This window comes from Suricata suricatta, chromosome 1, assembly GCF_006229205.1.
Source record: "Suricata suricatta isolate VVHF042 chromosome 1, meerkat_22Aug2017_6uvM2_HiC, whole genome shotgun sequence".
Taxonomy (NCBI): Eukaryota; Metazoa; Chordata; class Mammalia; order Carnivora; family Herpestidae; genus Suricata; species Suricata suricatta.
Genome location: NC_043700.1, coordinates 112,976,570 through 112,990,465, shown reverse-complemented (window position 1 = coordinate 112,990,465; position 13,896 = coordinate 112,976,570).

Below are 13,896 nucleotides of genomic sequence, written 5' to 3'. Positions count from 1 at the left end.
CTTGGGCAACTTATTTCACCCTTTTGTGACTTAATTTCTCATATGTAAATGAAAATTATAACCAAAATACCTATTTTCATGAATCAAACAATTGTTACAAGCACCTGATGAGTTAATAAATGTAAAGAACTTAAAACCTAGCCACTTGCCTGAGCCAGTGGTGTTAGTGATTGTTATATCATAAAAGTATTATGAGAATTAAGTGAGAAAACATGAATGTGTGGTGCCTGAACAGTTAACAAGCGCCTAGAAACAATTGCATTTGTATACTCACCTACATTGAGCACTTACAAAACAATCCTTTTTTTCTGCCACATGCTTCTTCTATTAAAAACCTTTTGTTTTGTGCAAACTCCTTGCAGCCCCCTCTACTCGTCAGATGGGATGCTACCCCATTCATGAACCACTTAATGGAGCCAATCAGATCTTTAAATTTGCTCTGCCGAACTTTGTTTCCTAACACCATTAAACCACAGCTCAAACCTGTCACTGTTAACTTATTTTAAAAAAGTGATCTGGAGTTCTGAGAAGACCCATGATGTCACACAGGACTTGGGTTTGACTTCAAAGTCCCAGGACCCTTTACAACCTGCTAGTAAACAGACCAGTTCTACAAAGAGTGACTAAGTACCAGGAGGAGACTTGTGCATGAGTTTTGCAGTTTAATTTTTTCAAATGCACTTTCTTTCTCTTGGGGCAGGTCCCCAGACTCGCATATGGATGGACCTGTCCTCAGGCGAAGGAAGTCCTGGCCCTGGGCATGCTGCAGCTGGCTCCAACCACAGCGCTTTGTGTGCTGAAGCCGGCTTTAAAAATACATGTTTAAGATAAACATCTCATTAAACCAAAAAGTTAAATAACATCTACAGTAAGTGCTTTTTTATACTAAAACTCTTAGTAACTTTAGTCTAGTTAAAATCAGCCAAAGTTGCCTTTCTAATAAAAACTAAGTTGAGTGAATTAAGTGAAAGTGAATTAAGTGAAAGGCAAATAATTAAATGAAATCAAATAAATAGTCTAACCCCTCCATAAATTTATACAGGGGTAATCTCAGGAGGTAAAAAAAAAAAAAAAAAAAAGCCTAAAAAAAGAAAAAGACCTAACTGACTTATAATAATTACTCTCTCTTCCAGGAACTTCTAAAATAATTTGTGGTAGGAAGTCTTTCCTTGAATTTGTGCTGGGTCTACACCACACCAAACAAACATTCTGTTACAGAAGAAAGCTGTATAAGCGGCAATATCTTGATAGTCATCCAGTGGTTCAATCATTGAATTTTTTTTTAACGTTTATTTATTTTTGAGAGACAGAAAAAGACAGAGCATGAGCAGGGAAGAGGCAGGGAGAAAGAGAGAGAGAGACAGAATCCAAAGCAGGCTCCAGGCTCTACAGTGTCAGCACAGAACTCGACAGGGGCCTCGAACCCCCAAACCATGAGATCATGACCTGAGCTAAAGTCGGATGCTTAACTGACTGAGCCACCCAGGCGCCCCAATTATTTAAAATTTTTAATCAGGGGCACCTGGGTGGCTCCGTTGGTTGAGCATCCGACTTCAGCTCAGGTCATGATCTTGCAGTTAGTGGGTTCGAGCCCCATGTCAGGCTCTGTGCTGCCAGCTAGCTCAGAGCCTGGAACCCGCTTTGGATGCTGTCTCCCTCTCTCTCTGACCCTCTCCTACTCATGCTGTCTCCCTATCTCTCTCTCAAAAATAAATAAATCATTTAAAAAATTTTTAAGTTTTAATCAGATGGTTCTGGAAGGGAGTTTCCCTTATAGAAAGCCCCCTGATTCACAGCTCAGCAGTAGGAATTCACACAGTTTCTAAGCTTGAGCAACCCTTAGAAAAGAAAGAGGGAAACATAGATGTGAAAACTTACTTTGCATAGACTCAATTAGAAAGTAGTGCAGAGGCGCCTGGGTGGCTCTGTTGGTCATAATGTCTGACTTAGGCTCAGGTGATGATCTCCCCATCAGTGGGTTCAAGCCTCCTGTCGGGCTCTGTGCTGACAGCTCAGAGTCTGGAGCCTGCTTCAGATTCTGCATCTCCTTCTCTCTCTGTCCCCCACCCTCCTCATCTCACTCAGACACTCTCTCTCTCTCTCTCTCTCTCTCTCTCTCTCTCTCAGAAATAAATAAACATTTAAAAATTTTTTAATTATAAAGAAAGTAGTGCAAAGTCTACTCATAAAATAATCTTGCTTAGGAAAACAGCTATGTATGGCAGAACAAATTCTAGAGCTCCATGGAAAGAATAATGGCAAGGAAGCTGCTTCAGGGCAGTGCTTTTCAGACTCTAATGTGCATATGCGTCACCTCGGGGGTATTGTTAAAATGCAGATAGTGAGTCTGCAGGTCTGGGTTAGAGATGACTTTCAGCCTTTCTCACAAATTCCTGAGTGATGTTGTACTGTTGATCCCAGACACGCACGCTGGCCAGCACCAGGCGGAGAGGACGCACCTGCAGATTGCCATGGCCATACCCACTGCTAAGGATTTTGTAAATTAATCTGAAGAATTCAGCCATTTTTACAACTGGAAAGGCTACGAATTAATCATCCATTCAATTAGTATGATTAAACTTAGTATGAGCTAGGTCTTATGGTGGGTACTAGGCATTCAACAATAACTAAACCAAAAAGTGTCTTTGGAACAACATGTGTCAAGAGATGGAATGCACAAGCAGAAAGGAAAATTCGGTCATGTATATTAAGCCAAACACTAAAGAGATGTGCAAAAATGTAAAATAAAGCCATTACATTCATCTACAAAAACATAAAATAATGGTCATTAAATGTTTTGTTTTGGAAAATATTATTTTATATGAATATGTTTTTTCTGCTTCTTTTCAATAAGTCCATTTCTTTTAATGTTCATTTATTTTGGAGAGGGAGAAAGTGTAAACACGAGCGGGGGGAGGGGAGAATCCCAAGCAAGCTCTGCGCTCACGAACAGTGAGGTCATGACCTGAGCCAAAATCAAGTTAGACGCTCACCAACAGAGCCACCCAAGGTCCCCTTTAATAGGTTTATCTAAAAATAAATAAATATTTTTAAAAATTCTTAAGTGACTTTGATAAATCTACTTTTGACTAGTTCCCCAAAAGAACAAAAGACATGCATTAGACTTTCATCAATCAATAAGTAAATGATCTTTCTTAATTCATAAATCAAAACAAATCAATGTATTCCTTGTGTTAACTTTTTCCTGACATACTTTTAGGAATTCTGCTGGTCAGATTGTTTACATGTTGAAAATCATTGCAATCTATTCCAATGAACTAACATTGGCTTATTTTGAATCAACTAGTGATAAAATTTTAAAACTTTTCAGATGCGTGGCATAATTTACTAGCAACTACACTATTGTACGCATTAGTGGATCATGTCAATTAAAATTAAAGGAAATATGTATAGTGATGTGGCAAGAAAATTTTCACCTAGTTGGGCTTAGTGTGGCCAAGTGCTCTAGATTAAAGTTATGGCTTCTGCCTCAACTTCTATGTACAGTATAAACAGGTGGAAGGCTTGCACTCATCAAAGATTTCACTTTTTTTTCAGGAACATCAAGTACTATCCCTGCTGCATATTACATGGCAAAATCACATCACCAGATACGTTTTTAAATTCCATCAAGTTGAACATACTAGAAGAATAAATGTCTCAGTTGAAGTTCTTTTGTTCTCCCATAAGCAGTCTGACATGGATGGCTCTCAGCAAGCAGAGAATAAATACAGGAAGGGCCGTGTCTGAGGAGTGTCTTGGCCAATAACATCTGAACCAAGTGCAAGTTTGGGCTTCCCAGATTTCACCTCTTCAGAAGATGCCAGCAGGTGGCAGTATTCATTGCAGTGTGTGTGACTAATCAGCACAGAGCTTCTGGAGAGAAGTGTCTGGTGCACTTGATTCAGAAAGTAGGCTAGCAATAAGGATAAGATGGTGGCCATCTATTGACAAGGCATTGGGGCAATCTTATAACTTACTTTTGTACTCAGAAGTGAAACAAACCTGGGGACATAGAGTGTTCTAACAAAAATCTTAGCTAGTGAGAATAAAAAGAAGTTACGACAGGTGTGCTTGGGGGGCGCTCAGTCAGTTGAGCAACTTCAGTTCAGGTCATGATCTCACGGTTTGTGAGTTTGAGCCCCAAACTGGGCTCTGTGCTGAGAGCTGGGAGCCTGGAGCCTCCCTGGAATTCTGTGTCTCCCTCTCTCTCTGCCTCTCCCCTGCTCACGGTCTGTCTCTGACTCTCAAAAACAAATAGACATTAAAAAGAATCTTTTAAAAGAAGTTACTGCAATTTTCAAAGGACAGAAAGAAGGACACAAGGAAAACACAGATTTGAATTAAGAGACAATGACTGAAGTGTAGTTCTAGAAATGTCTTCATGAATAACTTGCTTCACACATTATATAATTGTGCAAGATTTAACATGATGTCAAGTACATGGGGCACCTGAATGGCTCAGTAAGTTAAGTGTCCAACTTTGGCTCAGGTCCTGATCTCACACTCTGTGAGTTCGAGCCCCACATTGGCCTCTGTGCTGACAGCTGGGAGCCTGGAGCCTCCCTGGGATTCTGTATCTCCCTCTCTCTCTCTGCACCTTTCCTGCTCGAGCTCTGTCTGTCTGTCTGTCTCTCTCTCTCTCTCTCTCTCTCTCTCTCTCTCTCTCTCAAAATAATCATTAAAAATAAATAAATGAAATAAAATAAAAAACATGGTGTCAGGCACACAGTAAGAAAACTCACTAAATGTCCATTTCCTTTTTGACCCCACCCCACTACTGCAGATTTGCCCTGTGGCGACTGGCTACTTTGTCAATTCTTAGGAGTTGCATTTTTGCTTTTCATACTTTCCCCATAGAAAAGTCATTAAAAGTGTAATAGCCACGCATGTCTGGGAAACAGTGGCAGAAACACCTGGCAGAGGGGAAATCAGGAATAAAGTTGTGCTTTCTGAGCAAGGTTTCAGACTAACAACAACTCACCATTTTTCTATTTACTTTTGAGAGAGAGAGAGAGAGAGAGAGACAACCTGAGTAGGGGAGGGGCAGAGAGGGAGGGAGACATAGAATCCGAAGCAGGCTCCACGCTCTGAGCTGTCCGCACAAAGCCCGACATGAGGCTCAAACCCATGAACTGCGAGATCGTGACCTGAGCCAAAGTCAGATGCTTAACCGACTGAGCCACCCAGGCGCCAGAGACTCACGGTTATTCTAGTTTTCCCAGCCCCAGATCAGCGTTCGATTGTAAAGGCTTCCTTTCTTATCATTAGCTAGTCTCTCAATCTATGCTCCTATACAGAGACATATTTACTGCATTTATTATTGCTTTAAATCACAGAGTAACATAAAAAAAAGAAATTATTTCTTAACATAAGAAAGTGTCATTGTGAAGACTTAAAATATGGAGATTAAAAGCCCTGCTATTCTTCTTTTCTGACAAAATTCTACCTCCTCACTAATGTGTAATATTCTTATTATTAGAAACAGACCTTAAAACTTTAAAGACTAAATATATTCTAGGATAATGTCTCCCCTTTTTTGCACCTAATTTTTCATCTAAAGTGAACCAAAAAAAAATGAACAAACAGTGAATCATGCACAGTTTGGGATGACTCAAAATTCTAAAGAAGAGACATGCTAATTATTATATATTATTTCCCAGGAAAAAAATGTGCAAGTCTGTGACTGAAACTGCTTTTTAAAAATCCACCAAATTCTACTTTACTAAGATTCAAAAGGGAAATTTAGAGCTAGAAGAGAGACATAAAGATAATATAATCCAAAATTTTTACAGGATAGATGAGAAAATGTAAAGAGTTCAATAAAGAAGATTTATATTTCTAAATGTTAAAAATATTAATTTGAAATATCTAAGGTTTTATCCATATACATGAATATATGGATATGGATATTAATATATTCATATGGATATATATTAAAGTATTTGGTTTTGAAGGCTTCCTTCTGTTTAGGCAAAAAGGCTCTAGATTGCTAATCACATGAATGTGAATTGCACGCCACTAGTAATATGTTTCATTACTTGAAATGGCTATTTCATGAGATTCTATCTGGTTCAGCCCGGCATACACTTAACTATAACAAACTTAAAAAGAGACAGTACCAGCAGATATATACCTGTGTGGTTTGAAGAGAGGAGAGCATGCTTAGAGGGGCACAAGTATTTGGAAAAATAAGAGGAAAAGAGATGAAATGGACTACTGCTTGTTTGTGGCAACATGAAGTACAAGCAAAACCCTTCTATGCCACTTAGAAATTAGAGGGAGGAAAGCAATTCTATGTTTTGTGGGTAACCGCAAAGAACTTAAAGAGAAAGTTTTTCAGGACTTTAGGAAGCAGGTTTATTTTTCTCTAATATGCTTCTTTCCAGCTTTCCATTTACATGAATACTCATGAATATAGTTGGTTTTGTTTTTAAACTTGAAATAGTTCAGTAAACTTAGGGGCACCTGAGTGGCTCAACTGGTTGGGTGTCCGACTTCAGCTCAGGTCATGATCTAATGGTTCATGGGTTCGAGCCCCGAATTGGGCTCTGTGCTGACAGCTCAGAGCCTGGGGCCTGCTTCAGATCTGTGTCTCCCTCTCTCTCTCTGATCCTCTGTTGCTCTCTCTCTGTCTCAAAAAGTAAATAAATATTAAAAATTAAAAAAAAAGAAATAGTTCAGTAAACTTAAAAGACCCTATACCAAATTTGTGGTAAATTTTTCACTAAATTGGTGTGAAGGGAGATGCAGGTGCCATACAGCAAAGGTCCCCACCCTTAAACCAAAAACAGACAAGCTGTCCAGAAGGAGATGGGAACATACTTCCACTCACCTTCTATTTCACACTCCAACTGATTGTCTTCAGAATGTAATAGCAGAACATATCCACACCCCCAAATCCATAGAACAGACTTAGCGCATGCACTCCATCACAGACTCGACCACAAGTGAGGGAGCAGGTGCAAACGTGGGGTATAAAAGCACATCTATCCAAGACAGAACGTGTTTGTACATTTCAGTGTATAATTTCTGTAAAAGGAAAATTTGCATTTTTGATTAATCAATGTGCTTTTCTCTTTACCTTTTGCGATACAGGACTTTCCCCTTAGTCTTCCCTAAGTAACTATTTTCCAGGGTTACAAAAGAAATGCAAAAAGAAAACTGGGATAATAGCAACCGTTTCATCCAAACATAGAATTTTGCACAAGACGATAAATGCCCTTGCAAGTCAGTCACTTTATAAGGTGTTACCTCAGAAAAAGGAAAGTTCTTCTGGGTCCTGGGGGAAGAAAAAGAAAGACAGAGGAGCAAGGTTTTTATATTGTAAATATTGTCATAATGTGGCCACTAGGTTGAATGCAAAAGCCAAAAATCTTGAAGTTGAAATTGGCATATTCTAAAAATAAAGTGTCAAACTGGCTCCACGAATCTCAGTTACATGAACAACGTCTGCATTGAGGTTAGGGGATTGGAGCCAAGGAAGTGAAGTTCTGCTTTCCCAAGCTCCTTTGGCCACATCCCACAAGGGTTAATAGGAAGTGTGGTGACTTTAAATTTTAGTCACAAACTCAAAAGCATCAGAAATAAAACCTACTCTAGTTTTCTACAAATCAACTCAATATCTATGTCAAGTTCCCATTCCACCAGGAGCCATTGAGGTAGGGCTCCCTTCACCCCTGTAAACAAAGTTGTTTATGTAGCACCGAGGTGAAAGGCAGGACATCTACTCTCCAAGGCTGCCCACCCACAAAGGCACCACCTTTCAGTCTGGTCCTCAGAGCTTCGAACATCATCAGTCCAAACAAGGTGACAGTGAGATGACGCCCCTCTATGGCAAAGGCACTTGGCATACTTTCTACGACCCCTTGGGCCTGCACCCACTGTCAGTCTTTAGGCAGATGCCATTTCCCACAGTTCTGTTAATAAGATAGGAAACAAGCATCCTCTGTAGAATTCCAGGGATGATGTCCTCTCTTTCCAACTTTAGAAATATTTTTTTCTATTCTGAGTGGAGTAGGGGAAAATATCTTACCACCAGTATTCAAACATTTCCTCCATATCACAGTATTTCTCTAAAAACCCTAAGCTTTTAAAAGACAGATTACATAACTATAAGAAAAAATTATTATTTCTTTTTAAGTTGCCACATCCCTTTCCTGAACCAAGGAGTGCAGATTGGCCTAGATGTTTGCATGTTGAGACAATGAAGAGTAATAAAAAGAAATATAGGTCCAATGGAGAAATATTTCTAAAAGGATATCTCTATAATATTAACATTTTGATTTTTTTTGTTAACCTTTTTTTTTAATCCTAAGGTTACTGGAGAAAGATTTTTTTTAATGTTTTATTTACTTCTGAGAGAGAGACCAAATACAAGCAGGGGAGGGGTAGAGAGAGAGGGAGACACCGATCAAAAGCAGCCTCCAGGCTCTAAGCTGTCAGCACAGAGCCCAATCCGGGGCTCAAACTTGTGAAACTGTGAGACCATGAGCTGAGCAGAAGGCAGATGCTTAACCAACTGAGCTACCCAGGCACACTGGGGAAAGATGTTTTAATTTCCATGTAAGTCTTTGTATTTCTTTAACCTTTTACAATTAATTTCCAGGATTGTTACATTTTAGAGTATGTGTTCTTTGAAAGTTGTATTTTGACAAATACAGTGAGGATGTTTTTGTAGCTACGATACTGTCTATTTTAAAAAGAAACAGTCCATCTCATGTCCAAAAGATTACCTACTGTCAATCCATTATTAATTATATTATTCAATCTGAAAGCTTATTCTTTCCTGCTTGAAGTGCTAGGCTGTTAGGGATCTTTTCATTGCAGGTAACAGAAACCCAATTCAAAGTAGCACAACTCACTAAAAGAACTAGTGGGCTAACATATCTCTAATATCCAGAATGTAAACCTCTTCAGCAAAGGCTAAATTGGGGGGGTTCCAATGATAGAACTGGTGTTGTCTTTCTTGTTCCTTTAGCTTTGCCTGCTCGCCTTTGCTCCTCAGGCTACTTAACAACGAGACAGCTCCTAGGAAATCCAAGCTTATGTGGTCCTTACATGCTATAATCCCAAGAATTTCTAGACACTCTTTCGTTCTCCCAGCGCCATGCCAAGACCAGATAAGGATTCTGATTGACCCAGTTTAGGGTAAATTGTCCAACTCCAGCCAATCCTTTAGTTAGAAAGATAAATCACTCTGATTGGTAGGGTTAGGTCACCTGCTGTCTCTGGTCAGGTGTCACAGGTGTAGCTCTTGTGTCAAGAATTCCACTGAAACTGATATATTCAGGACCAGCCTCCAGGAGAAAACCATGAAGGAGCAGCAAAAGCCACACAGGGAGGGAAAGAAGCCTACAGTTACAAAAGCCAGATGAAGGGAGCTCTGAGGCATAAATTACACCACCAAGTTTGTCATTCTCAAACAAAAGGACCAAGACAAGGCAGACTGGTGCCCAAGGGCCAGCCTGTAAGGGGCTCCGGAGCAAAGCCTTCATAGTTAAACACACAAAAGCTGGAAATGGACTCACAAAACTGGAAAAAAGGGCTCCAAGATGTCCGAGTGGGGAATCGAGCATCTGTGAAAGTTGCCCAGTCCTGTAGGCCAAGATGCAGCCTCTTGATTGGCCACACCAGAACATTCTAATGGGTTTGGGGATGGGTGGTTCCCAAGCGAAGCGATATAGGTGGAAAAAATACATGCCCACTCTATTTTTCATAGCCTGAATGTTTGATTTCAAAGCCTGAATGTTAAATTTTCCTGCAACTATAGTGTTTTTATACATTTCTTTTTTCCTTCTAATAATTTTATACTATATATGTTATTGGTATTACTTTAGCCAGTGCATAAGAATTTATGATTGTTATAACTTGATTGTGCAGTGAAGTGTGCCTGATAAAAATTACCTTTTTAATCTTTCAGTATTTTAACCCTTGATATGTATATTACTAGAAATCATTAATTCCATGGCTTTTTTCAATTTACCTTATGAATCTTTGTCCAATCCCTTATTTTGAAAATTTGTGGGGGTTTTTCTTCTAGAAGTAACCCTTGAAAACAGCATAGAGACACTTTTTTTAAACTCCTTATTTGGCATAACTTTGTGTTAATTAAGAAGTATAACCTACTTAACTTTATTATCAGGACTGATACGTTTCATCTTATTTTATTATCTTGGGTTGTGTTTTTTTCCTTCCTTTTGGCAGGCTTTTATGTCACTTCCTCTGTTTTCTGTCATTGCTATTTGAGTTGATTTTATCTTCTGCAGATTTGGAAGATTTCAGTCCTGTTTTAAGTTATATTGCTACTCTGTTTAAAAATCATTCTTTTCCATTCTTTGCTGACTTTCACATTCGATTTTTAAAAATACAATTAGCTATCTTTTTACTTTCTCCCACTTAGCATTGTTCTCACTGATTCATAGTCTTCATTCATCTCATCTGGACATGTAGCCTCACTTCATTGTGACTTAGTTTTCTATATAATTTTTTTTTAGTTTATTTATTTTGAGAGAGAGAGAGACCAAGCATGAGTGGAGGAGGGGTAGAGAGAGCGAAAGAGAGAATCCCAAGCAGGTTCCACACTGTTAGCACTGAGCCAGATGCAGGGCTCCATCTCATAAACCGGGAGATCATGACCTGAGCTAAAACCAAGAGTTGGATGCTCACCCAACTGAGCGACTCCGGTGCTACCATTTTATATATAATTTTTTATATAATAAATCTTTATATTTATTCTTTCTAAATAATAATCTCTGTCATCTGCATTCATTTTCTATAACCAAACATACAATAAATTTTTCAACCTTGTGTAATGGCTAATTTTATGTGTTAAGTTGACTAGATCACAAGGTGTTTACATATGTGTCTGATAAACATTATTATGGGTGAGTCTGGAATGATGTTTCTGAAGGAAATTAACATTTGCCTCAGTAGAATGAGTAAGGCAGAGTGCCCTCACCAATGCAGGGAGCCTCATCCAATCCACTGAACTCCTAAAAAGAAGAAAAAGATTGACTAAAAAAGAATTCATTCTCTTTGCCTGGCTATCATCACGTTGGGATATCAGTCCTCTTCTGCCTTGGGACTGGGACTTGGGCTGGAATTTATAGCTCAGCTCTTCTATTTCTCAAGTCTTCAGACTCAGATTGAAACTCTGCCATGGCCCTCCTGGATCTCCAGCTTCCTGAGTCTCAGCCTTCATAATTGCAGAAGCCAATTTCTCATTATATATGTGTGTGTGTATGTGTGCATATATAATCTCCAGTTGGTTTGGTTTCTCTGGAAAACCCTAATATACCAATTTTTATGTTTGAATTATTTCAATGTACACTGTAAGTCCATTTATATACATTTTACATAAAGTTATATATAAACAGATGTGTTTTTTAATTAATTTATATTCATCTAAAATATGTCTTTGAGTAATTTTTAAAATAAAAAGCATGTGGATAGTGTGTGTTCTGAGCCACTGTATACATTTTTAAGTGTCTTCATGATGCCTTTGTAGATAAACAAAAACTTGAGTAAATATAGAATTCTTGAGGAAGAATTTTATCCTTTTAAAACTCTGTAAAAAAGATTGCCTTTTAAACTGATGTTTACTACTCTGAAAGAAAATTCTCAAGTCTTCCAACTTTTGTTTCATAGGTAGCATGTTTTGTTTCCAAATAATTATATTTAAAATTTTTTAAATTCTTTTGCTTTATCTTTAAAATGGAAATTTTTGCTCAGATATGCTTGTCTCCATTAATTTTCTTTGTAACATGGTCTTTTCTTTAAGTTTTATTTATTTATTTTGAGAGAGAGAGAGAGAGAGAGAGAGAGAGAGAGCGAGCAGGGGTAGGGTACGGCAGAGAGAAAGGTAGCAGTCTCTACACTGTCAGGACAGAGCCGGACATAGGACTCAACCCCATGAACCATGAGATCACGACCTGAGCAGAAATCGAGAGTCAGATGCTTAACCGACTGAGCCACCCAGGTGACCCTGTAACATGGTAAGTCTTTTAAACCAACGTAGTGTTAGGGATTCTCCTCAGAAAAACATTGGTTGGCTGATTGATTGGTTGAGGGTTTTTTCCTATTTTTAATCTTTGATTTTTACTTCTGATTTCCTACTCTGAAAACCTGTCATTTTTTTCTTTTCTTTTTTTATTTTTTTAAAGAAAAGCAGACTGCCACACACAGCATCTCATTCAGATATGTCTGGAGTCTTGGAAGCCTGACTATCCTCCATTGTCCTACAAATGGACCCTGAGAGCTTGTTTGGGGATTCTAACAGGGGAGCGCAGCTTCTTGAATGCCCTTGACCAAACAATGGTCCTCCTCTTTCAGGGAAGGTCGTCCTCTTAGACCAAGTGTCGAGCTTCTGAAGAGATGCACATAGAGTGGTGAGGGAGGGTGAGGACAACTGCCTAGCCAGCCAGATCAGCCAAATCAACCTAGAGATCAATAGGGTGACAGATGTCACAGCAAGATCGCCCTCACATCCTGAAAACCTACAATTTTTTGTATGGATCATTGTTCTGTATTCCTTTATACCTACCTTCTTTTCTTCCATATTTTTTTCTGTCTTTCCATTCTAGAAAACATTTTTTCAGCACATTCTGTCACGTCATTGATTAAATTCCCTGTTAAATCAAGTCTGCTTTTATGGACTACATTGTTGATTTTAATTCTATTGGATTTCTCATTTTCTTGACAATTTCATCTCAGGCAGCTGATATTATGTTTATCACATTTTCCCAGCACATTTCACATCACTATTTCCTTAGGCTAATTGTATTCTCTTCTTCAGTTTTATGTTAAACTTCATAAAGACTCTTTCCTGGCATTTTAATGATTTACCAAACGTTTTCCAAAACATTCTCCTGGTTCTAGTAGTAAATCATTTCAAAATATGCATTTCTAGTAGTAAATCATTTCAAAATATGCAAAAGAACAATGGCTTCTTCTTGTCTTTACTTTTCTTTTAAAAGCACACATTAATTTTTTCCCTTTTTACTTCTATTGAACAAGGAAAATTTTTATCCAGTCCCTATAAAAGTCAACAGCCAGAGTCTTACTTGATCAAGATCCTACCTCAGTCTCTTCTTTGAAGTTAATAAAATTCTCTACTTGGTCTATTTCTGGGAGGCAACTTGATATACAAGTATACCAGTTTAATCTTCTTATAGACCTGAGTGGGGGGTCTTCTGATACCCAGACTGCCAATTTATTTGACTTTCTCATACCACAGAGTACACAAAATCCACAACCCAATGCTCTCCCAATATCTACCTTAAATAAATTCATTTTCTTTCAGGACTACATTTCTTTGATGTATCCTGTCTTTTGTTATATAAAAATCGCAATTCTATAAAGATGGGTACTAATGGATCAGGAAGGAGATTGGGATCAAAATAAAATCTATCCTCTGAATGTCTCAAAAATAATGTCTGAGTTATAGAGAGACAGTTTCCCTCACTTTTTATCCATTGTTGTTTCCACACAACTTTTTTTTTTGAGAGGGGAGGAGATAATAAGTTTTTCCACTTAATTTCAAGGAAATAAGTTTATTCCATTTCAGAAAGAAAAGTAATAAAGAACAAACAAAACAAAAGCACCCACCCTGGCCATGAATTATGAGCATAACCATCAATTGTGATTCTCCTTTTTTTTTTAAAGTTGATTTATTTATTTTGAGAGAGACAGAGACAGCATAAGTTGGGGAAGGGCAGAGAGAGGGTAAGAGAGAGAATCCCAAGCAGGTTCCACATTGTGAGAGCATAGCCTGACATGAGACTCAAACCCACAAAGCTGTGAGATCATGACCTGAACCAAAACCAAGAGTCATATGCCGAATCAACTGAGTCACCCAGGTGCCCCAGTTGTGATTATCCTTTAAATAATCTTTTT